This window comes from Paramormyrops kingsleyae, chromosome 19, assembly GCF_048594095.1.
Source record: "Paramormyrops kingsleyae isolate MSU_618 chromosome 19, PKINGS_0.4, whole genome shotgun sequence".
In the NCBI taxonomy this organism is placed as follows: Eukaryota; Metazoa; Chordata; class Actinopteri; order Osteoglossiformes; family Mormyridae; genus Paramormyrops; species Paramormyrops kingsleyae.
Genome location: NC_132815.1, coordinates 6,182,981 through 6,205,805, shown reverse-complemented (window position 1 = coordinate 6,205,805; position 22,825 = coordinate 6,182,981). Strand labels below are relative to the sequence as shown.

The following is a 22,825-nucleotide window of genomic DNA, read 5'->3' as shown; positions in this document are numbered from 1 at the left end:
GAAACGCCACTGCATTCCACAATAAAACTAGAACCTGATATCTCAAACCGATGATCAAAAACAAACGCATTTCTCAATCGATGGCAGAGAAGAATCAGTAAAAGGCCGTATGCTGCAATGTGATTCCTTTGCACTAACATCTAATCTAAAATGCAATGAGACAGCCAGCTAAAAACACACAGCTACTGAAAAAATTAAGAGACCACAGCACAATTTTTTGTATCACTTATTTCTCAATTTAAAGAAATTTTTAATCTGGCCGCAACCTTCTGCTCGGCGTAGCCTGCCAGCCGAACAACGATTGAACCAGGATTTAAAAATGCAGTTTTCTTTAAAAACCTCCCAGAAAGCCTCTTCATGTTTTTCTGCGGCTGTAAATCATAAAACATTACATGCAGGCACACGGTATGGTGTCCAGAAGCCAAACTGCTCGAGGGCAGGCATCAGGAAAACAGGGGCTTTATTGAATAATGCAAAAGCAGGGAAACAAAACAGGACTGCGGGGGGTAAAAACGGGAAGGTGTAGCACGGGGAAGGGCAAAGGCAACAGGAGGACGGACATTAATGACTGGACTGGAGATGATGAGACAAACAGGTGATCTCCCCACAAGGGTTAGGAACAAGAGGTAAGGAGGGTAAATGAGTAACAGGCATGGCTGGTTAGGGGTATGACAGGCAGGAGACAGGCAGGGATATGACACATATATGTGTGAGAGAGGGGGAGGGACTGAGGAGGTGCAAGTATATACATCTATACAGGTGTGCCCCATAATTGTGACCAGCGCCACCCACTGCCCTTGCACTGCCATCACAAGGCAGCAAGGGGGTCGTCACATGAGTGTATGTGTATGTGATGGACTTCATCCAGACTGGGGGTGTCCCTCTGCCTCATGTCCAGTGCTGCCATGGATAGATTCCAGGCATTAAAAATGCATGAAAAATACATGGATGTACGAAGGCATCTGATAGTCATGAGAAGAATGTATATTGCCCTTCCATTCGTCACCACAGTTGGCGCTATACTTTCTGGTTAGAAATGAGGCAGAAATAAGAAAGGGGAAGAGCGCGGGTGACCTTTGAAGCAGCTTTCGCCCATCAAAGGAGTGCTGCTTCACAATAGCTGATAAGACTTGGTAGGGGACTGTGGCCTCATGGGGGAGAACCTCAGGCAATCAACCGCTGACAGGCCGGCCAAGGAAGAGCCCCACCGGCAAGCTGAGGGAGTGCTGGGAATCAAAGGGTGGCCCATTCGCGAAAAGATCGACGCCCCGTCGACCTGGACCCAGCAGGAGAGACAGCAAAGCTCTTCAATTAAGTCCGATTTGACGTTAATCCCGTTAATTATAGATCATAGGAAAACGTAGAGTTAAGAAGTAATGAATTCATCTTTCCAGTGATGCATCCAGTTGATGAAGGCAGGGGATATTACATGTTTAATTGTGTGTCCCGTTGTTATATATCTGCAAACAGTCTAAGTGCAAGAGACAAGGACGTCCCTGATTGTCCCTGGATGCTACAAGTGTCTTAACGGGTGTTTACAGCATGGTGGGGATGTACCTGCTTGCTATGAATAAACCACAGCTAGCTTGAGGTCAGTAAGTGTCTGATTTGGGTAAACAATCCAACCCACCCTGGGAGCCAGAGAGGTCACATGGGACACTCACACAAATCGATAAGCACGACTCGTGTTCGGTTCAATGCGCTGGCTGTCGGCTTGCAAAGACTAATGTCATTCTTTAATAATGAGAGATGGATATCATTTTTATTAAGACTTCTGGGACAACAGCAGAGTTTTGTGTTAATACATTGCTGAGCTCACCAACTCACACGAGCGAATCACATTCTGCGTTCGATATCCAGCAGCACCTCATCAATTGACATTATGTCTGCTATGTTCGTTGGAACTGCTTTATGTTGCGGAGTGCCACAATATTACCACTCATAGAATAGAGGCTGCACATTGATACTGTCATTGAGAAGTAATGGTGATGCATGGTTTGTGAAGATGCAGTAGAGTTTTATTGAACTGTATTTATTGTTTGACTGTTGTGAATGTGTATGAACCGACCTGGTGACAAGAGCAAATTCTGAGTCTAAGCGATTTAGAGATCACCCAGCACTGCAAATTTTCCAGTTTCCCCCTTTTTTTCCGCCTGATGTGCCAACGCTAAGAGAGCAAGTTGATTGCACCGGAGGATGGACCAGGAATGGAGAAGAAGAAGAAGAGGAACTGGGAGTAAACAGTGAGGACTTTTCAAAATAGCTTCATAGCAGGAATTCAGAAAGTGTAGAAAATGTCCAGATGTGTGAGATAGATGGGAGTATTTGATGGCAGTGTTGGACAATGTGGCATGGGCGCCGAATGGATTGAAGTGCCCTGCTAACAGCATAGAAAATGAGAGAAAAGTAGAGTGGTGATTCTTGAGTGTAATGGCTGAGATGACATATAAGTTACTGCACGATTTATCTGCAAGAATAAAACTGTCTCAGCTGGGGAGCTTTAAAGCATGGGCTTATCCAGGCTGAAGCCTGGGGCCACTGCTAAAGTGGGGCCACAAAAAGGGGCCCCTAGGTCGACATCTATAACATCAATGAAAATAGTAGGGGCCTCTGACAACTGAAATAGCCCAGGGAACCATGATAATGTGCCTCTGCATCTCAAAGAAATTTTAAAAAGGTGTGCATGAGCAAGATCACTTTAAGCTGAAAGCACCGGTGAACCGTTTAAATGTCGATACCGTAAGCAGCGTAAAACCAAATCTAGATCATGTAGCAGGGCATGGCCAGTTTGGTGAAGGTTCATTTGATGCGTTGAGGGATGGACCTCGTTTGCAGGCCGCTACGTGAAAGCAAAGCGGCTCCTTACAGGAAAAGAGCTAGAGCAACCACATGGTATAGAAACAGGCATATCTATGGAAACAATCCAGGAAGGATGAATTGACAAACGTCATAACAGAACGGCCAGAGAAAGTGGAGGGGTGCCTTCCATGTGGAGCGAGATCTCATGGTCCGGCAGACTCCTGCTTTAAAGACAAGTAATGTAACCTGTGCAGCAGAAAAGGGCACATTTTGAAAACCAATCAAAATGAGAAGAAGCTGAAACTAGCAAAAGAGACTAAAGGTGACTGAGATAAAACAAAGTCGGAAGAATCCGGAGCAGCCTTGGCATCTTTGGAACTTCACGCCGTGAAAGAATGTGATCGTTAAATTATTTGGGTGACAGAAGCTGAGGGAACTGAAGATAGAGCAAGATATTGGGTCCTGTCAATCATATCTTGCAAGGACTGCAAAGAAAGGTTTGCACACGTCAAACCGAGACATACTTTAGTCTTTCTGAGAACATACACAGAGGTGAAGATTGCTCCAGTGAGTAATCCTAAAGTGACAGTTAAATATGAGAACAAAAGCCATGTAATGGACTTAAATGTGGTGCGACACAGAGGTGCAGCTTGCTGAGTGTTACAGCACGCCTTCCACACAGGGGAAGTTGCTGCACTTATCGGATGGTTTTGCTCCGGTGTTCCAAGACGGAATTGGGAGTCTAAAACACATCAAGGCAAAGATAGCTGTAGAACAGCAAGCACAGCCAAATTTTCTCATAGCAACCTCAAAGGTTGAGGCAGACCTTAAACACCTAGAGACCATGGCATTCTGTTTAAGGTTAAGCTGTTTGACTGGGGCCACCTAATGTGGCGGTGGTCAAGTAGAGTGCTGCTCAACATATTTGACAGTGAATTTAAGGTCACAACAAATCCAGGGGTCCTTGCAGACCAGTACCTGCTACTGTGGATAGAAAATATTTGAGCTTCATTCTTTGGGAGGCAGGACTTTGACCTTTGATAGACATGGTGCAAGCTTACTCTCGATGGTGCTAGAGGAGTAATCAAAAAAGTATCTCAAGATCAATAGCTACAAGGGCCTTTTTCAATACAATAGGCTGGATTCTGAGGTAGTCTCCACCACTGCTGTGTGTCACAGATCAATAGACCAGATCTTATAGGACATCCCAGGGGTTTATTCTCATCCAGAAGATATTATTGTCAAGGGTACTGATGACGGCTCCTCTCTGGCCAATCACGAAACAGTTCTGACTAGACTGACAGACTTTGGACTAACAAAATGAGTGGACCCTTTAAAGATCCTATAGATTACTGCAGACACAGGATTGACAAGGAAGGCCTTCATGAATCTCAAAATATCACTAATGCTGCCCCAAAGGCTCCAAAGCCCAATGATGTCAGTCAGCTGCATTCACTTTTGGGAACTGTTAATTATTATAGCAATTTTTTAAAAAATTAGCTGCAGTGCTACATCCTTTGAACCGCTTAAGTGAAGGGCTCAGGGAATTGGATGAAAGACTCTGAGCAGATGGTTCAAACTGCAAAACAGCTTTGACACGTTGACACAAAAAGTACTGAAACACTGCACTCTAGACTGGCATGTGATGCTTCGCCATAAGGTATTGGTGCAATACTTTCCCACAAGACGTCGAATCCCACCAAGCTTGGGTGAATAAAAAGGCCAAACTGTGGAGGGCTTAACACTGGTCTGTTGGGCAAAGAAATAACATGTTTACTATGATAAACAGACTATGTCTCTCGGCTGGCCTGGGAACGCCTCGGGATCCCCCCAGAGGAGCTGGAGGAAGTGGCCGGGGAGAGGGAAGTCTGGGTTTCCCTGCTGAGACTGCTGCCCCCGCGACCCGACCTCGGATAAGCGGAAGTAAATGGATGGATGGATGGACTATGATAAACATTTTATCTCGGTCACTGATTATCAACCCTTACTGGTTGTCATTATCCCAACAAGTCCATCCCTGTCATGGTCATTGCCAGTTTACACAGATACACAGTATTCTTAGGTACCCAATATTACAGCATTGAGTTTAATGACATGAAGCAACACCAGGGTGCTGTTGTATTGGGTTTGAGTCAGATGAAGATCTTGCTGGTCACCAATCAGAGAGACCAGTCAATTCAACCATGGCAAGAGTATTGGAGCTAAAGGTGGTTTTTAACATGCTATGTACAGTTACCTGAGTATTCAGTTTGCAGTGAGCAGTTATCTCCATGTTGAGGCTGCACTGCATGGGGCTCCAGGTCGTTGTACCACCAAAGCTTGGTTCCAGAGTGCTGGTAGGGCCAAGTGGAGGATGGACATCAACCAAAGTCCTCGGGTATCCTTCATAGTCTGTTTGCTCACACAGGACTGATTAGTAACTATGGAATTCAGTTCACATGGGAGGAATTCTAGCCTATTATGAAGAAGATTGATATCCAGTGCATTATAATAGTACCCTTTGTTCAGACTTCCATGAGAATCCACAAGAGCAAAGCCGAATGCCAAAACGTCACTGCAAGACAAAGTTGCAGATGTCCTGCCTTCTTATTGCAACATTGTTTATCCTGCCAGGGTCAGACTCCTGCTGTTCTTTTCATGGGAAGACACCTGAGGTCAGGCATGGACCTCTTAAAGCTCTGAGGTCTGTCAAGATGTGCTGCAGCACTCAAATCTGACGGTAAGCTCTGTTGACATTGTTTGGGGGTGGGTGCCCAGTATCTGCTACAGATTAATGTCAAAAGGCACAGAAATGGCATCTTGAAGAGACTGTGCCCAAAACAGGCCCTCTGACTAATGCTGTAACAGTTCAGCCTAACAGGGCCCGACATAGACGTGTAGACAGGAGCACCAGTCGGGCCGGAAACCCTGAATAAATCTAGGGGCCCAGGTGTGGACAATGGTCCTGAAACATGTCACAATTTCAAGTCTTGCCTCTGCAGTCCAGTCACTGAATGCCACGACCACTCATGTCACAGAAGATGGCTGGATTTGTGTTCAATTCCTTAAAAATTGTTATGCCATGGAAAGAAAGAAAGAAAGAAAGAAAGAAAGAAAGAATAGTTAGAAGTTCATGTATTCTTGCACTTTGAGTGCGATGGACATCAGTGGAACTACTTTATGACGCGGAGTGCCACGGCATTACCTCTCATAGTAATGAGGTTGCACATTGATACTGTTATTAAGAAGTAATATTGACAGATGGCTTGTAAAGAGGCAGTGAACTTTTATTAAGCTGTATTTATTGTTTGACTGGTGTAACACAGTCATGCATGGTCAGGCTGAAAGACAGTGGTAGTGTAGAGCAGTGGGTCTTGACTGGTTTTGCGTCAGGACCCACATTTATCCTTGGTCATTAAGTCACGACCCAAATTCTTAAATGCTGAACCAAATTCACTTCAAAAGACGTAGTGCAAATAGGGCATAGTGCAGTAACACATAAAGAACAAAAAAAGTCTGACATTAGGAAGAAAAAAAACCTGAATTATTATTTTTTTTTACTACACATTTCGTGACCCAGTGAAAATGCTCCGGTGACCCAGTTTTGGGTCGCGACCCCCCCCTCACCCGAGGTGAGAAGTGGTGCAGAGAGTGTAACTGGTGTGACTGGGCCTGAGGATGCCTCACAGGTCACCTGCTGTGAATGATGTCTGTCTTTCCGCTCCCCGTTTCGTGTTGTTGAGTCTCGGCGCCCTGACGTGTTCGCAGCTTCGTCTGCACTGGCACTGCACTGGCACTGCACTGGCACTGCGCTCAGACTTACTTCTCAAAACTGTCACACCGACTCTGCCAAAACCGTCTCGCGGCACCCCGGCAAAGTCAGACGCTTCAAACGGGGCTCTATTTTCTGCTGCGACTCCTCCGCTCCCCCCACCCCTCCAGCGGCTGCTAATTACGGTGCTCTGATCGGATGGCGCGGGAGGGGGTGGGGTCCCGCCGTGTGACAAGCACGGCCCGGGGAGGCGGATCACAGGAAAGTTGTCACACAGCCTAAACATAGATCAATAGGAACATCCTAGAATGTCGCGCTGTATTAAAAAGGGGGGCGGGGCTCTGATGTTTTATTAATGAGGATCTTGCTCTGTGATGCCTTTGACAGATGCATGATGTCACCTGCTGGATGTCAGGACTGTGTCCGTCCTTCTTGTGTACGTGCTGTCAGTGTGTCACTGCGTCCTGATCGCTGAATCTGTTTGCTCAGGACCAGGGGTGTAGTTTAGAATTCTGCACCCCCCCCCACCGGCAAAATGTCACCTTGGGACCCTCAGTAGGGTTTCCACTCTCTATATGAAGAATTATGGTACACTTCCCCCCCCCCCCCCCAAATAATAAAATTTGCTGAATGGGGAGGGGGGGGGATTTGGAGTGGGGTTCCCCATGGGAGAATATAAAGTGCAGGGCCCCCTGAATCTGCCAGGGAATCCAGGCCCCTCCCGAGCCCATGGTCAGGACTGACTGAGACCCCATTCTTTCTCCCACGTTGCTTCATACCAGGATCATAATCATCTTCTCCTCCCGCTCCATTCACAGCTGCACACATTGGAGTTTCAGCAGATGGCGCTATCACAAGGTTAGCTGACCTCGTTCAGGACCGATAAGTGGGTCAGCAAACTCTATGGTTCTCGAACTTCAACTTCAAACCGTCTGAAGTGTCGTATCGGTGGAGATGCAGGGCATTAGAGAAGATATGTCAGTTTAATGACTGTGTAAAAAATGCTGTACTTGGGATTTAGCCACCTGCAGTCATACTCCATACTCCTGTATTAACTGCGTCGAACGACCGCAAGAGTAATGAATACAAAGTTGATGGATGGTTTAAAGTAGGTGCTAAAGAGAATCCATGTCACAAAGGTGAAAATTTAAGAGCTGTAAAGCAGACATTTTAGGGGGGTGATAGTTAACTTTCCTCTGACCCAATCCCCATCACATGGCAAAATGAGGATTAGGTGCCCACTGAGGTTAACGCCCACAGCAAACCCTACATTAAAATAAACATCCCCTTACAAGGCATAAGAAACACAACCTTGACATGGTACTATTTAAAATGCTAATTTGGAAAAAGAGAAACACAGTCTTACCACAACACCAACTGGCCTCAATTTTAAAATAGGCCACCTCACCAACTCAAATGGGATTTGTACAGACAACTGGAAATACTGTAATCCAAACCTAGTCTGCTGCCACACAATATGGAAGCACATATCCGACACTGGCAGGGTGAAAGAGATCAATTATTCTCGCCTATAAATTTTATGTGCACTTAAACGGAACAGCAGGTCGTAAAACACGCCCACTGAAAGGCACGCTCCTACCGTCCGGCCCCCTCCCTCCGCGAGCTGGTCCACACTCCCCTGCTGTGCTGTATTAGCTGTTTTCTGGCCATTGTGACTCATCCCTGCTTATGTCTCCAAGGGCCTGGAACGGACCAATGGAGTTACGCCAGTACACTCTCGGGTAAATGTGATCTTTCCATTAACGCTGCCACTCTGTCTGCCAGCATTTGACTGATCTTCGGGGCTTTAGGACATAGATGGACTCTCTGTAGCATTCACTTTTGGCCCCTACTGAACTCTAAATGTCACCAACAAGCAGATTTACATGTGTGGGCAGCACTAGGGGATTGTGGGTACCAAATTGGCTGACGCTGCTCCTGGGTGGGACAAAAGTCCCGTGCATGGATTAATAAGCAGGAGCAGAAATTATTGGGGACTTTTATTTCTAAATATCCAGTTTAAAAGGAAAATCGAGTGCGTGAGATGTTGCCCATTTTGTGCTTGTTTTGTTATTTTGTTGTGTTTTGAAATAAATCTCCATGTGGCACAGCGGGTAAACACCTGTAATCTGGAAAATTCTTGGCGCTAGCACCCCCTTTCAGAAAGGTATTTTAATTCAGAATGCTCTATTGAAAGTGACCTGTGAAAGTCTTAACTAAGCAAAGAAGAAAAATGACAAATTTCGCTAAAAAGTCCAAGAGACCGAAATTAACCTCGGTGTCATTTTTTTTCCCCCAAAGGAAGTGAAGCACGGTAAAATGACCACTTCTTTGCCGTAAACATAGTAAAATTGCATATGAGAGGCATGAAAAGGAGTCTTTACTCCGGAGGGGCTTTTTAACACTTGGGACGTAGCGGCACATGAACGGCTCGTGTTCTGTCGGAGCCAGTGCGTGTGCTGAGGACACCTGGTTTCGCTGTAACCACACGGAACGGAACCTGGCGTCCAGAGTTGCCAATGCCTTTAATTGGACCCCAGGGAATCTTGTTGCTAATTATCGGAGTAGACTCTAAGCTTCTCTAATATAGGCGCCCCTGATGTACGGCAAACGTGTTTCGGGCATTTTGCCAGACACCGGGACACCCCCCCCCCCATCTCACTTCTCGATTCCAGCCCACTCTAGGTAGGTTTTTTTTTTTCCTAAGTGGAAGCAGCCCAGAGTTGCAATCCATTAAATGATCGCTGGTTTCATTAGCCTTATTGAAATGCAGAGTTTGGGTGGTGCCTGTGTCTTTAACCTTTAAGGGATCCGCACGAGCACGCACGCACGCACGCCCCGAGAGGCTGCACGGGCAATTAGCAGCACCGCGGTGTCTGTGCCACTCGCATCCGGCGCGCTGCGTGTGCCGACGCACGGAACGGCTCTTTTTCCTCGTTTTTCCGCCACTCCCAGGTCCGTGTGAGGAGAAAAGGGCAGCAGGAATGGCAAGCGGGCGCTAGGAGACGGCGGAATCGTGCCTGGCGAAGGTTCCCACACCTCCTGTTAGGTGCACAGCCAGGGAATAAGGGCTCGCACTGAAACTGGAGCCAATCACAGGACACCCTGGACGGGATGCCGGTCACAGGGGACGCACACACTGCAGCCAATTTGAGAAAATGTATGTACCTGCCTGGGTTTTGTATTCTAGTACTAAAACATATGAAACATGCAAGTACGACACACATGGGGGGGGATTTTGATCCCAACTCTGAAGGCGTGAGGCTTCCCATCGACTCACCCATGTGTCCCCCATAAATGACCTGGGATTCTACTGATATTATGTGATGAGTGCTGGAATACTGTATGTGAACAGGTCGTGGGGTTAGGTGGTTGAGTGAGGAGACATGGAGACATGGCAGTCAGAATAATGACACAATAACAACAAGTACTAACCAGAACAACAACAGACACTGCAAAGGGGGTATAGAAGATGGATGGATAGATGGATAATAATAATAATAATAATAAGAAGAAGTTGAAGTTGAAGATGAAGATGAAGTAAGCCCAAAGGCGGCATCTAAATGGCACAGGGACCGTGTGTGACTTCCGGGACCTCGGCACGGATGACTTTGGGCTGGACGGCATGTTACCTGGAGGGACACATCTTTGCGACGGGCCTGAAGCGAAATGTCATCCCGCGAAGGGCCGTATCCGATGTTTGCCGTGTCGATCTGCGTACGTCTGCAGCCCGGTCTGCTGTGAGCGTGACAGATGAGGCTCAAACAATAGCCCTGTCACATCTACACCCCCCCCCCCCCCCCCCGCTTGGCACACGCCTGTGGTGAGGCGCCACCACGGATGCGTCAAGAAAAGTCTGTCATTATTATAGTTATCATCCATCCATCCATCCATCTTTCAACTCCGTATCCTGCTCAGGGTCGTGTGGGTGGGGGTGGGGTGGGCTGCAGCCTATTTCAAAACAGCATGGGGGCACAAATAAATTAATAAAATTATTAATATTATTGTTGTTGTTGTTATACTGTTGAAATGATACGTACTGCTTAAATACTGCTTATGCAGCAAGGAGACACAAATAACACCTTCATAAAATTACTGTTAATGTACAATAAGCTGCCCTTATAAAGTACAAAATGCGGGTACAGATCTGAATTGCATTGTGCACACTTTAGACAAGAGCTTGTGTAACCATGGTAAAATGGATGCGTAAATTAAGGGAAATAAATAAATAAATAATAATAGACATTGTCTGACTGGGAACCCAGGGACTGCTAGCATGAAGCGTACATGCGGACGATGGATAGGTCCCAGACGGCTATGACACACACGCACTTATTAATGGAATGATGAAAGGACACAATGGAACTGAAAGCCGCCTCAAAGAATGACTGTGCTATGGTTTGTTTAATGGTATCTTTAATCAATAGTTAATGCATTTCCCTAAAGAGTAAAGAGACGGATGCTTCTCACAATGGCCATTATCGAAATGACAGAACGTGCGTTAACACGCTCATTAAAATCATTATTATGCAAAATGACTAGAACCAAAAATGTTCCGCAAATACATTTCTTTTCTCGTCATGACATTGTAGTTTTTCTGTTTTAATTTGGCCTTTTTTTATAATGAGCTGAGGAAACGTCAGTCTTCTTATTAATCCGAATGAAGAGTCTGCACTCTGCCTCGAGCCCTATTTAATACAAGCAACAGGCAGTTCAAATTTGTCAAAATGAACATTAATCTGATAAGCCGGCGCAATAAGCAAAGCACAGCTTGAGTTAATTTCAAATAACAAAAAAACCCTCCAAAATAAGTTAATTGTTTTAGGTAATTTTAGTGTGGAGGGATATGATCGTATCTAACTGAAAAAAAAGATGGCAGGTGTTTATAGAAGCAGGTACAGTCGGTGGAAGGGAATTCGCTAACGGGAGAGAGTGCAAGACGGCAATCAGGACAAACAGAGGCTTTTAATGCATGCTGAGAGTGCAGCTTTGAAGCAGCGGGTGAGTGATAGTCCCTACAGCGAGCCACAGGCTAATACGGTCCCGTCTACAGAACAGGAGCTTATTCTGTGTGACCAAAAGCTAATCGGTAACAGCCATAACAGCTTAAAGAAACAGTGACCGCACACAGCCCTGCCTGACGCTGGGGAAATGGCCTATGAGTCATTCTTGTGAATGCATGTTGAGATGCACAGAGCTGATTTATACAGTAAAAACACAGACCTTCAGGGCAAATTCCTAGGGCGGCATTTTCTGAGGGGAGAAGATTGACGTTGTCGAAACGTATATAGAATACAAAAGGATTTGTACGAGGCTTGAGAGACTAAAGTCAACTAAACTAAAGTCAAGTGGTCGGCAATAAGGACCTTAGCTGACCATACACAACAGCACCATGGAGACAGGGAATGATTGTTCCTGTCTACGACATGTTTGATGACAAACCTTTCCGTGACACACCAAGGTTAGCTGGCGCAGCTGAAATCTTCATTTGGTCGCTCACCGCGTAAATGATGAACGGCTCTGAAAAATTCATACTGAATGATTTCACCAACCCGCTCGACTGAATTCTATCAAGCCCCAGTCCCACCCCCACTCAAAGTTTTCATTAACGGAAAGGTGCGATTTCAGCGGCTTCTTTATAATATGGTGACGCCATTCGATTGCGGCCAGGAGCAGCACTGCCTAGAGCAACATCAAGCGCAATGAGAAAACCTTTTCCCATAAAGTGTTACTGGGTTACATTTGGTTGGCTGCCTCTGAAGTTAGCAGGAAATTTCTATTCAATAATAGGAGGAGTTTTACCGGATAGTCCAGTGACTCCAGAAGACGTTTCGGACTGGAATATTTGTATTACATTTTGTTGCATAGCTAAAGAGTAGGCCTACATTACCATGAAATATGAAACGTTCCTCTCAAAAATATTCCAGGGTCCCTCCATGCTGCTTGTTCTCATGATGTCTGGCACACAGTTGGCCAGCAGGTGGCGTAGTGTTTAAGGGCTGCCTTGTAATCTGAAAGCTTCCAGTGGCCTGTACTATGAATCGGGGTTACTGGCTTATTGAGGTAACTTCTCGGATTTAAGGTATTCTGGGCATAATGTAAGTGAATGAATATGAAGTCCATTAAAACTGTGGTACCTTAAATTCGGCAAGTTACCCAGATAAGCCAGTAACCCCACTTCGTAGTACAGGCTACTGGAATCTGAAATCTGGTCCCCCTGCAGGAGATCTGCTGCAGAAGGACGACCGGCAGCATAAACAGCATTTCAGTTTGCATAGAGGTGTCATCTGGCTGGTTAAATTTATACAAGGCAGTATTAAACGTGTATACTGTAAATCAGAGTGTTATGGAACCGGAATAAACAGGATACAGAGAATGTAGCTAAGCTCAATAAACTCTGTGTGGATGGAAATGAATCTGAACAAAAGGTGCATTAAGAACAAATCAACCCCAACTATTAGCATAACATTTTCTCCACAGTCCACACACAGCCGCTGAACTTTCACCTTAAAAATTAATTTTAAACCGTCAAACAGCCAGAAGCATTGGAAATGCCACGTCTAATGATGAATTTCCAACCACCTGGGAACATTCCCAAGTTTTAAGCAGCTCCTGTGAAAGAAAAGGAAACTATCGACTGCCTTTTGAAGATGTAATCCTACTACATCATTTCTGTGCTACGACTAAAGTAACATAACCATGAATTGTGTTAGGAATCCAGCTTTATTAATCCTTTGAGATTCCATGCAGAAAAAGTGAATTCAGAAAGAAATCGGCTCATGATAGAGTTTGCAGCGGCTAAGCGAGTGAGGCTTGTTTATCCGACGAGACATTCTCCACATGCCGTGAATGCTAATTGCAAATATCTAAAGAAGAAAGGTATAATAATTAATTATCTGCATATTCATGTGCAGGGTACCTGTTCATAAAAGCTTCACGTACAATTAGACAAAGAAATGGAAATTTCAGTCAACACTAAGGGAATAAAAGTGCGAATGTCAAATTTTTAGTCAAGTATAATTAAAAATTCCGGAACAATAAAAAGGAAATACATTTGCTATTTGAAGAAATTATTACTGGCAAGCAAACAAGGCTGAATGTCCTCTTTTTTCCCCGTCTGTTGACTGCAACCATCATGATGAAATAAAACAAGAGGGTATCACAATAGGCAGGTTAATGAAAAGCATGGAAATGAAACAGTGTGTGTTTTGGACTGATCATACTGGAAACTTTAAAAAAGCAGAATATATACTAGAAATCGGTGCAAATTTAAAAAAATACTAAAAATTTGCGTCTCACATCAGTCAGAGGTGAACTTGACGTGTGCACATGTCATGATGTTGAAATAGAGTAATGCTTTAATGACAGGTTACGACACTTAAAGGGAGTCAGATTCACAAACACCTTGCACAGACTGCACAGTTACCTCTGCAGTTTATGGATATTAGACTTGCTTTTGATCACAGGGGGAATTTCGAGTAATGCTGCATGTTCACTTTTTAATTGAGAAATAAGCAAAGTGCAAAAACTATGCATTGGAGGCCAGCATTTTAATGTGATTTTTGGCACTCGTCTCTGCTTTTTGTGCATGCATGTGTGTGTACTTCTCTCCATCTTGAATATCTATATCTGTGTCTGTCCAGCTGTCTGCGTGTCTATATCTAACTGGGCATCAGGAAAGCCAGTTCTCAGCCTAAAAGCAATTTATTCTCTATAATTCCAAGGGGATCGTAGAATGCACTGAATGAATTTTACATGTGCCATTTCAGTTCCATATGTTGATTCAGTACGTTTATATGGGGTTGAAGGATAAAAGGCTTATGTGCACATTATTCATAAAAAGTACCATGACAGCACGCTCACACACACGCTCACACACACACGCACACACACACGCACATGTAGGGTATACATATCCTTATGGGGACCACTCATTCATTTCAATGGGAAAAATGCTAACGCTAACTATGACAACCTTAACCCCTACCCTGCCCTAACCATAACCATAAGTAACCTAACAAAAAACAAGAGTTTTTGCATTTTTATTTTTTTCATAGCGGTCACCGATTTTTATAAAATAGAGTTTTCCCTTATGGGGACCAGGAAACCGGTCCCCATGAGGGAAAAAAAACAGATATTTATCACGTTATGGGGACATTATGTCCCCATAAGGATAGGTAAACCCGCTCGCACACACACACACACACGTACACATTTTTACAGGACACACCCAGCCTTCATTTCCATTCTTGCCTTCCCTCCTTGTGCACGTAAATCCAACAGAACCAGCCCTATAAAACTTCAGAAGCACCTGTGTATGTGTGTGGGATCAAAGCCGTCAGAAACGCGGCGATAAACCAGACCCCCCCCCCCCCCCCCCGGTCACAAAGGAGACAGAAAGAAAACCCAGCCGAAAAACTTAACACTCCCATCTGCGACAAAGGGAGAGCAGGACACTGTCGCCCTACTAACCCAGACCCCTAGGCGGGACGGAAGTCTGTTTTGTTTTCCTGAAGGTCCGCAGAGCACAGAGAACACAAGAAAATTGCACGCTTCACTTCAAATGACCACCTACGAATAAGAATGGTAGACAGAACCACCTGCAGCACTTTCTGCTTCTCCTGGACACCTTATTTCCAGCAGAGATGTGAGAATCCACCCCCCCTGTGCAAAAAAATGCATCCCCTCACCCCAGAGGCTCAGATATATGATTTATGACTGGCCTAAATGATCATGGTGTAGGGATGGCTGGTAATGACACAGTTTCCTGAAGCCTGCTGGTTCTCCAGTCATGTCAGCAGTGTGCTGGACCACGGCTGCGTGAGATCAAAGAGCTGTTCTTCGTCCAGCCTCTGCTGTTTGTTGTTTCAGACGCTTGTGTTTGTGTTCATCGTTTTCAGAGACGACGCAGGTGTTCCGGCAGATTGCCGTGCCTTCTTCACGGCGGCTCGAATTTTCTCAGTGTCCCCGGACCTGAAGCCCGACTCCGTGGGGATACACGTACGTACCCGTCCCCCTGAGGCATCAGCGGTGGCAACACGGCGGTGACCTCATCGCCAGCCACTCAGGAAAGCAGCGCGAGGATGCCCTCATGGTGCAGTCAGGGAATTAACTTTAATCACTGCGAGCGCAGTATTTGCGCCAGTGAGAGAAAGGATGCGATTGACCTTGAGGAACTTAAATATTTCCTCACGTCTTGTTCCCTCTGGTGTCGTGCCCAGCAGTGTTCCAAAACAAAATGTAAATAAAGAATAAATATATTCTAACGCTGAAAATAATATAGCAAAACAAAAGGAATGATAGAGATAAAAATCAAAGTAAAACGTTTTTTACTGATCCCCGACTGCGTGTCGACAAAATTGACAATGACTTCTTGGTAGTCAGCAACTTTCTTATTTCAGTCCGTGTCACATTATCTATCCTGGGGGTAATTTGGTTTTCCTGGGGTAATCAGCTAATTAACTGAGTTGGAATTTCTAGATAAGAAGCTCCTTGGGCTGTAGTGTTGATGCTCAGTCTGTGCTGAATCTCCTTCAAATGAAATAACCAATCACGACAAGGCAGAAATATGCCTTATAAGAATTCCACTGCCCTTCATTCCTCCCCGGAGATATGCTGGATACCTAATTTTTAAATCCCATAAAGGATCGCTTTTCTGAATCATCCGGAGCAGGAAATAGCATAACAGGGGATTTAAGAATATTATATTATGCAGTGACATGAGGGTCATTTCAACGTTACACCATGGAGACATTCCGTGACACCTTAAGATATCAGTAAACATAAAATGTAACTTCACAAAAGCCCCTGCATCCTTTAGAATTTAGAATTAAGTGATCAGTGGTCATTGTCAACACACCACAGCAAAAGTGCGCAACAACAAAATGTGACCTCTGCATTTGACCCATATGTGACTTTCGTGACATAGCAGGGAGCAGTGCTTGGGGGCGGTACCTTGCTCAGGGTACCTCAGTGGTGACTGGCTGGTGGGGGATTTGAACCTGCAATCTTTCAATTACAAGTGCGCTACCCTAACCATCAAGCCACCACTGCCCCATCATTAGATCATTAGATCCAATGATGCTGTTTTCAAAAGTGTTGTTGGTGTTGTAGTGATCGTCCACTGAGGAGCAATAAACCACAAAGACAGATCTTACAATAAATGTTCTTACTCTTATTCTGAATGACTAGGATAACCAGCTATGGAATGTGGAAAGTTAAAAAACTGAAAATCTGGGGCATGTCGCCCTTTTAGGGCTCGTATCTGACAGCCGGGATGTTACACGGCCGGGATGTTCCTCAGCATCCAAAGAGAACAGCTTCTTAGGAATACGGATTTACGTGCGCAGTAGAAGGAGCTGCCTGTTCTGTCTTCTCTGTTTTTCTGTGCTTGACTTTCCAGAATCTTCTAAGTGCCTTGTGCCTTTTTTCCTCATTTCAGGACGACAGGTAAGCCGCGTTTCAGCTGTGCAAAGCTGCGGTCAGGGTCAGTTCCACTGCTGAAAGATAGTAATATCTTTTTTTAGCACCGGAAAAATGTTTTTTCTTTGTAATAAGTCTTCGCGGGGGCCGTGGGGGGTCTGGGCGAGGATTATTCTCTGGCACCAGTGAGCACCATGTGCCAACACACCGCGCCAGATCACGCGTCACGTACACACTGCACACCCCTTATTAATCTAAAGGTAATAGAAGGACCATTTTGAAGCAGAACATTTCTCACATACTGAGCTTGATTGTCACTAAATCACTTGGTACTTTGCCCTTGTGTCTGGCCAGTTCTGGAATCCCAGTCTTCTGTCCTTGTTTGTAGATTTCGTTTTGTATTCTGTATGCATCTTGTTCTTGCCCTGCGATGGACTGGCATTCCATCCAGGGTGATTCCCCCCCCCCCGAGTCTTGTGCCCTGTGCTGCCTGAGATGCCCCCCCCCACATGGATATGTCGTGTCTGGGTGTTTCTGATCCGGTTTGCCTGTGTCTTGACCAGGGTTGGTAACCTTCAATTTGTGATTTTACTGACAAGACTGCCTGCTTTTACGAACATGCCATATATTTTTCATTGACACCCTATTTTTACCTTTGTTTAGGTTTTACGGACAGTCCAATTTATTTTTCACATTTACGGACAGGGTGAATTTAATGCGGCCTGTCCGTAAATTTACAAACGGTTGGCAACCTTGATGTTGACCTATGATTTTTGCAATTCGTGCCCGTTAGCCCAGATTACAATTCATTTAACCCCCTACCACTGCACTTTGATCTGTAACCGCTTTCATTATTACGTCTCACTGGCAGTGAATGGTTTTCGAGGCCAGACCTCACCAAGGTTACCGCTGCACTTACTCACTGGATGGGTTTCGAGAAAGCAGCCCTGGTCAGTCCTCCGGGTGGCTGGTCAAGGACACATAGGGGGTGGTTTAGACCCCGGAATAGCATCAACAGTCATACCTGGAATAGCTCATGTACGTAACGTTGTCACCTTACAACAGAGTAAACACGTGACTTTTCCAACCCAGCACCGCTTGTAAATTCAGCTGAAACAAAACAGATCATATAAAAGCTGCAGGACAAAACTTGGCCTTGGTCAGACATAAAGAGACTTTTGCCTTGGTTTTCTCTTCTAACATATACTGAACTTTTAACTACATATTTTGCAGTATGAAAAATGGATGTTGTTCATACTTGTGAGTGAATAGTGTGTGAGTGTGCCCTGTGATGGGTTGGCGCCCCACCCTGGGTTGTTCCCTGCCCTGTGCCTGTAGCCTCTGGGATCAGCTCCGGACCCCCAGCCACCTTGAACAGGATATGCAGTTTCAGAAGATGGATGGATGGATGTTGTTCATACTGCAGAAAATCCAAATTGATAGCCGGGGTGAATTAAAACGGAGCCTGTTCGTCATGACCTCCTGCTGTGACATTCAGGCAGTTTTTATTAAAAGCTGTCATTCCCAGAATTCCCAGCGCTTCCCACGTCTTGTATTTTACAGAGGAGCAGTAAGCAGGCACAAACCCACCATAAGGCGGAAAATGCATGGACTCTCCTTGTAGGGCTAATAAAATGTCTGACTCCGTTAGCTATGGCTTTGGCGCGCCAAACAGCATGATTCACCGCGTCGTTAATGTTTGATAAGCTGTGCAGAATCAATTACATGCCCCCAGGAGAGCCTCAGTCCATGACGGCCGCGCTCGAGTGCTGATGCCAGGTACCAGCTGGCACCGTGGATGCAGAGGAGCTGCATCCTGGGGGCGGCCATGTTCCTAATCACCTCGGGAGCGAAGGGGCGCTGTCACAATCGATGCCACCATCCGGGAGTGAGGACCAGGCCCTGGACGTACACGTCTTCGCCCATGTGGCGGTGGGTAAGTATTACCCCTCTCTGACATCACTTCCTGGGAACAGGCTGCCGTGCTCATCACTGACAGTAACTGACGCCCTGTGCATGTTGAACGCTTGTGTCTCACCTTCCGTATGTAAAGTGCTTGAGGATGTGTCATTTTTCCATCCAGCTGTCCTCATCGCTATCGAAATAAAGGTCACAGTTTCTGCTGGGCGGGGGGAGGGGGGGGGGGGCCGCACTCTGTGTGTCACCGCCTTTGCAGCCCGAATTCCTGTCCCTAGCGTCACGCAGGAGGATGCGATTGCTGATTCTGCGCTGCAGCACCGCGGCCCCTTGCCTTGCCCTCCTGAAAGGGCTCCAATCCCAGCCTCTGCACCGCCTGTCCTGAAAAAAGTTGAGGAGCATGACGCTTTCTGATAACCGAATGAAAAGGAACCTGCTGCTTAAATTAAAAAATAAAATTCACCGCACACAAGCGCAGCCGATGATTCAGCACTACTGCTGATTAAAAATGTCTCGCATGATACGGGGGGGTTTGGAGATGCTTAGGGTGTACCTGAATGCCGAAACGCTGGCAGCACAGAGGTGACGCAAAAGCAGGTACAACCATAGGCAAATATTTGCAGTAATTTAAATACATTTTTACGCATGTGTCCAGCGCGCTCCTGTGTTTCAAATGAATGTTGTGAGTTTATCTGTTCATTTACTCATCGGTTTTAGCATCTCATAACGTAACGAGGAGACACTTATGATTTAACATTTTATATAGAAGAACATTTCATGGCTTACTGGGAAACTCACACCTCAGGGTTTGGAGTCTCTACATTTGCCAAATTGTGTATGTAGCCTTGTAGCCAATGGACTGCCATCCTGTAGCCAATGGACTGGCATCCTGTAGCCAATGGGCTGCCATCCTGTAGCCAATGGACTGGCATCCTGTAGCCAATGGACTGGCATCCTGTAGCCAATGGGCTGCCATCCTGTAGCCAATGGACTGGCATCCTGTAGCCAATGGACTGGCATCCTGTAGCCAATGGGCTGCCATCCTGTAGCCAATGGACTGGCATCCTGTAGCCAATGGGCTGCCATCCTGTAGCCAATGGACTGGCATCCTGTAGCCAATGGGCTGCCATCCTGTAGCCAATGGACTGGCATCCTGTAGCCAATGGGCTGCCATCCTGTAGCCAATGGACTGGCATCCTGTAGCCAATGGGCTGCCATCCTGTAGCCAATGGGCTGCCATCCAGTGTCAGAAATCCCACCCCATATGTCATACGCCTGCTGCAATAGGCTCCAGGCTCACTGCAATCCAGTACAGCAGGGTTCTTCAAATCTGGACCTCGATTCCAAATCCAGGCCTTGTTTTCAGTTCTCCCAGGTAGTTAGTTTAATAATTACTGATTCTGATTGGTCAGAGGCTTCACACCTGACTGACAGGTAAAGGAAGGCTGGAAAACCAGCAGTGCTCGGACCTTCGAGGACCGTGATTTGAATAACCCTGCAGTGCAGGATAAGTGGCTGAAATTAGCATTGAAGGATATATTGAATTAATCGATTCACAGCACCTTTCTCAAGGGGATATCAGCCGAATGCGGGGTACGAGCACGTCGCCTCCTGCTGGCGGGGCTGGAATCTGCGTCGTTCTCTAGCCGTCGCCCCACCCCGTTGCTGCAGGAGGTCCGGCCAGTCCAGCTTTGACTGCTCGGATGTTTATTTACGGACTGCCTCCCGACAGTTCGCAGCTTTGTGTGAGTCCTCTCATTATCACTCCAACAAGGCATTTCCTGAGTATAAATCACGTAAGCGAACAGCTGCTCGCCATCCAGGCATCAGCACCGACTGGCCGGAGCCATCTGGACGTGTGCGGAGCAGAAAAACACACAAATAAAATGCCACAGCATGCTTATGTATGATGTATGGTGCGTGTCATTCATTGGAGGTGCCTTTTCTAAGCGATGCTCCCCACTGAAGTGTCCATAGACATCACATTTTATGGATATAACAGACATTTTAATCCAAAGTAACTTAATTTTTTTCGAGACAGCAGGCGCAGACAGTCCCTGGAGTGACTGAGGGTTGGGGGCCTCGCTCTGCGGTCCAGGGATTTCAATCAATGACCTTCTGATCACAGGCCCGGCATCCTAACCACTGACCCCCATAGATGGATCACAAGGATCAAGTATATCATGATTTAATGCTCAATCCCACTTTTTAGTGTATGTCAAGCTTGTCTTGAAAATGAGATTTTTTGCACCTAATAAAATGCCCTTTCCCATGTTATTGAATGAAATATTATTGGCGGTACAGATATTCTTGAATGTCAGGGGTGTATACAGGGGCGGGACCAGTGGGGCATTGGCCCCAACTGAGAGCTGATTGGTCCCTGGAGTGCTCCCTCTCCTGTCACTCACCAGTTTGAAACATTTAAATTGGCTTATGATAACGTTGGCTTCTTTGTATGAATTATGGCCCCTCTTATGCGTCCAGTCTTAAAAAGACCCGGAATCGCCCCTGTTGAGAATCAAAACGAGAGCTATAACACTCCTGACAAAGTGGCATTTCTGCTGCCGTTCCGCAGGAGAGGAAGGCAGCCGGGAATGCCAGGCGGGTGTTGGGACACGGCCGAGATGGGAAGCTCACACACTCCGGCGCCGATATCTGTCTGAACCGAGTTTGGGCGTCACCAACATGTCATACAACAAAACCTAACCTACTTTTGACCAGGGACGACTGTGTTTGGACGCTGAGAATCGGACCTCCCGGTTCGACGCAGGCCCCCGGCGCCCAGCGGCGGGAGCGGCCGCACCGGACTCGGCAGATTGGCGGGAGCGGGAACGGGAGCCGGGCGCGGCAGCAGAAGGTATTTACATTGCGGCGGACGCAGAAGCAGACGAGCTGGCTGCTTGGTAGTCTCAGTGCTCTGGGGAAGCGACATACTACAACAGATGCCAGATTTTTTATTTTTTTTTGGGGGGGGGGGGGGGGGGGGATTCTCCTTTGTTTCTCAATATGGGGAATGCAGACGGGTGACATCTGGCATGCTGAATGTTTAAATACTCCCTGTGCTAATGTTGCCAATTTACATGCATATTCATATTTCTAAACAATAATTTCCATATATTATATTGTCCAGCTTCTTCACAGACCTTGTTACCCTCTTAGGTTCACTTGGCATACAGTTTTACGTTAATTCAATTTATAGAGCTGAAACAAATCAAGTAATTAAGTCTAAGGTACAACAACTCTTTCTTATCAGCTTTGAACCTTAAGTCCAGGTACTCGGCTATCAAACACTCACTTCCTCTTCATCTCGCAGCAGGGAGCTGGATGGGAGCAGAAACTCGGACCATCTAGGGATCCCCCAGGACTGGATCGGGAACCACTGCTCAAATCTATCAAACTTTGTAAACTTTTTTAATTAATGTGCTCTGTCTTCAAACGGATTAACAGCATCAAATTGAATGATGAATCCATTACAAAGAACTTCATAAATTACATTTGGTGAAACCAAATCTTCTCTCACTGCAAAACGGTAGATTATTAAAGTGCTGTGACACTCGTAAGAGATGTGTGCGTGTGAGTGAGAGCGAGCGGATTCTTTGGTCACTGCGACACACAGCTCCTGGCTGTGAGGTGAATCTCTGGCAATCTCAGCCCTCTAAAGGGCACCAGAAACTTTACTGTATTAATGAAAATGGGCATGTGCACACATATGGTAAAGTTACGCACAGTAAGACATTTGCAACATTAAATACAGTAATAACGAAGTACATTGTACATTAATTTACAGTACTATACTCTTTTAAATGAAAGGGATTCTGATATGTTAGTCTAATTTTCAAGAGACAATAGAGCGATGGAAAAATATCATGTATCAAGGGATGAGAAAGCAATGAAAATCATTTTTTTTATTCATTTTTATACAAATAGCGTGGCAAC

At 45.8% G+C, this 22,825-nt stretch overlaps 1 long non-coding RNA gene across 5 annotated transcripts; it reads left to right on the top strand.

Annotated features, from left to right (window-relative positions):
* Nucleotides 1-9,400: 9,400 nt before the first annotated feature.
* LOC111836115 (uncharacterized) lies at nt 9,401-22,606 on the top strand. 5 transcript variants are annotated; one of them, XR_011984047.1, is made up of 5 exons: nt 11,191-11,551; nt 15,451-18,908; nt 20,449-20,634; nt 20,931-21,746; nt 22,203-22,606. It is a non-coding gene; the product is annotated as an uncharacterized lncRNA (long non-coding RNA). The 5 variants fall into 5 exon arrangements; XR_011984049.1 differs by having other exon boundaries at nt 20,449-21,065; nt 21,611-21,746; XR_011984046.1 differs by lacking the exon at nt 11,191-11,551 and adding an exon at nt 9,401-9,710 and having other exon boundaries at nt 20,449-21,746.
* The last annotated feature ends 219 nt before the right edge of the window (nt 22,607-22,825 follow it).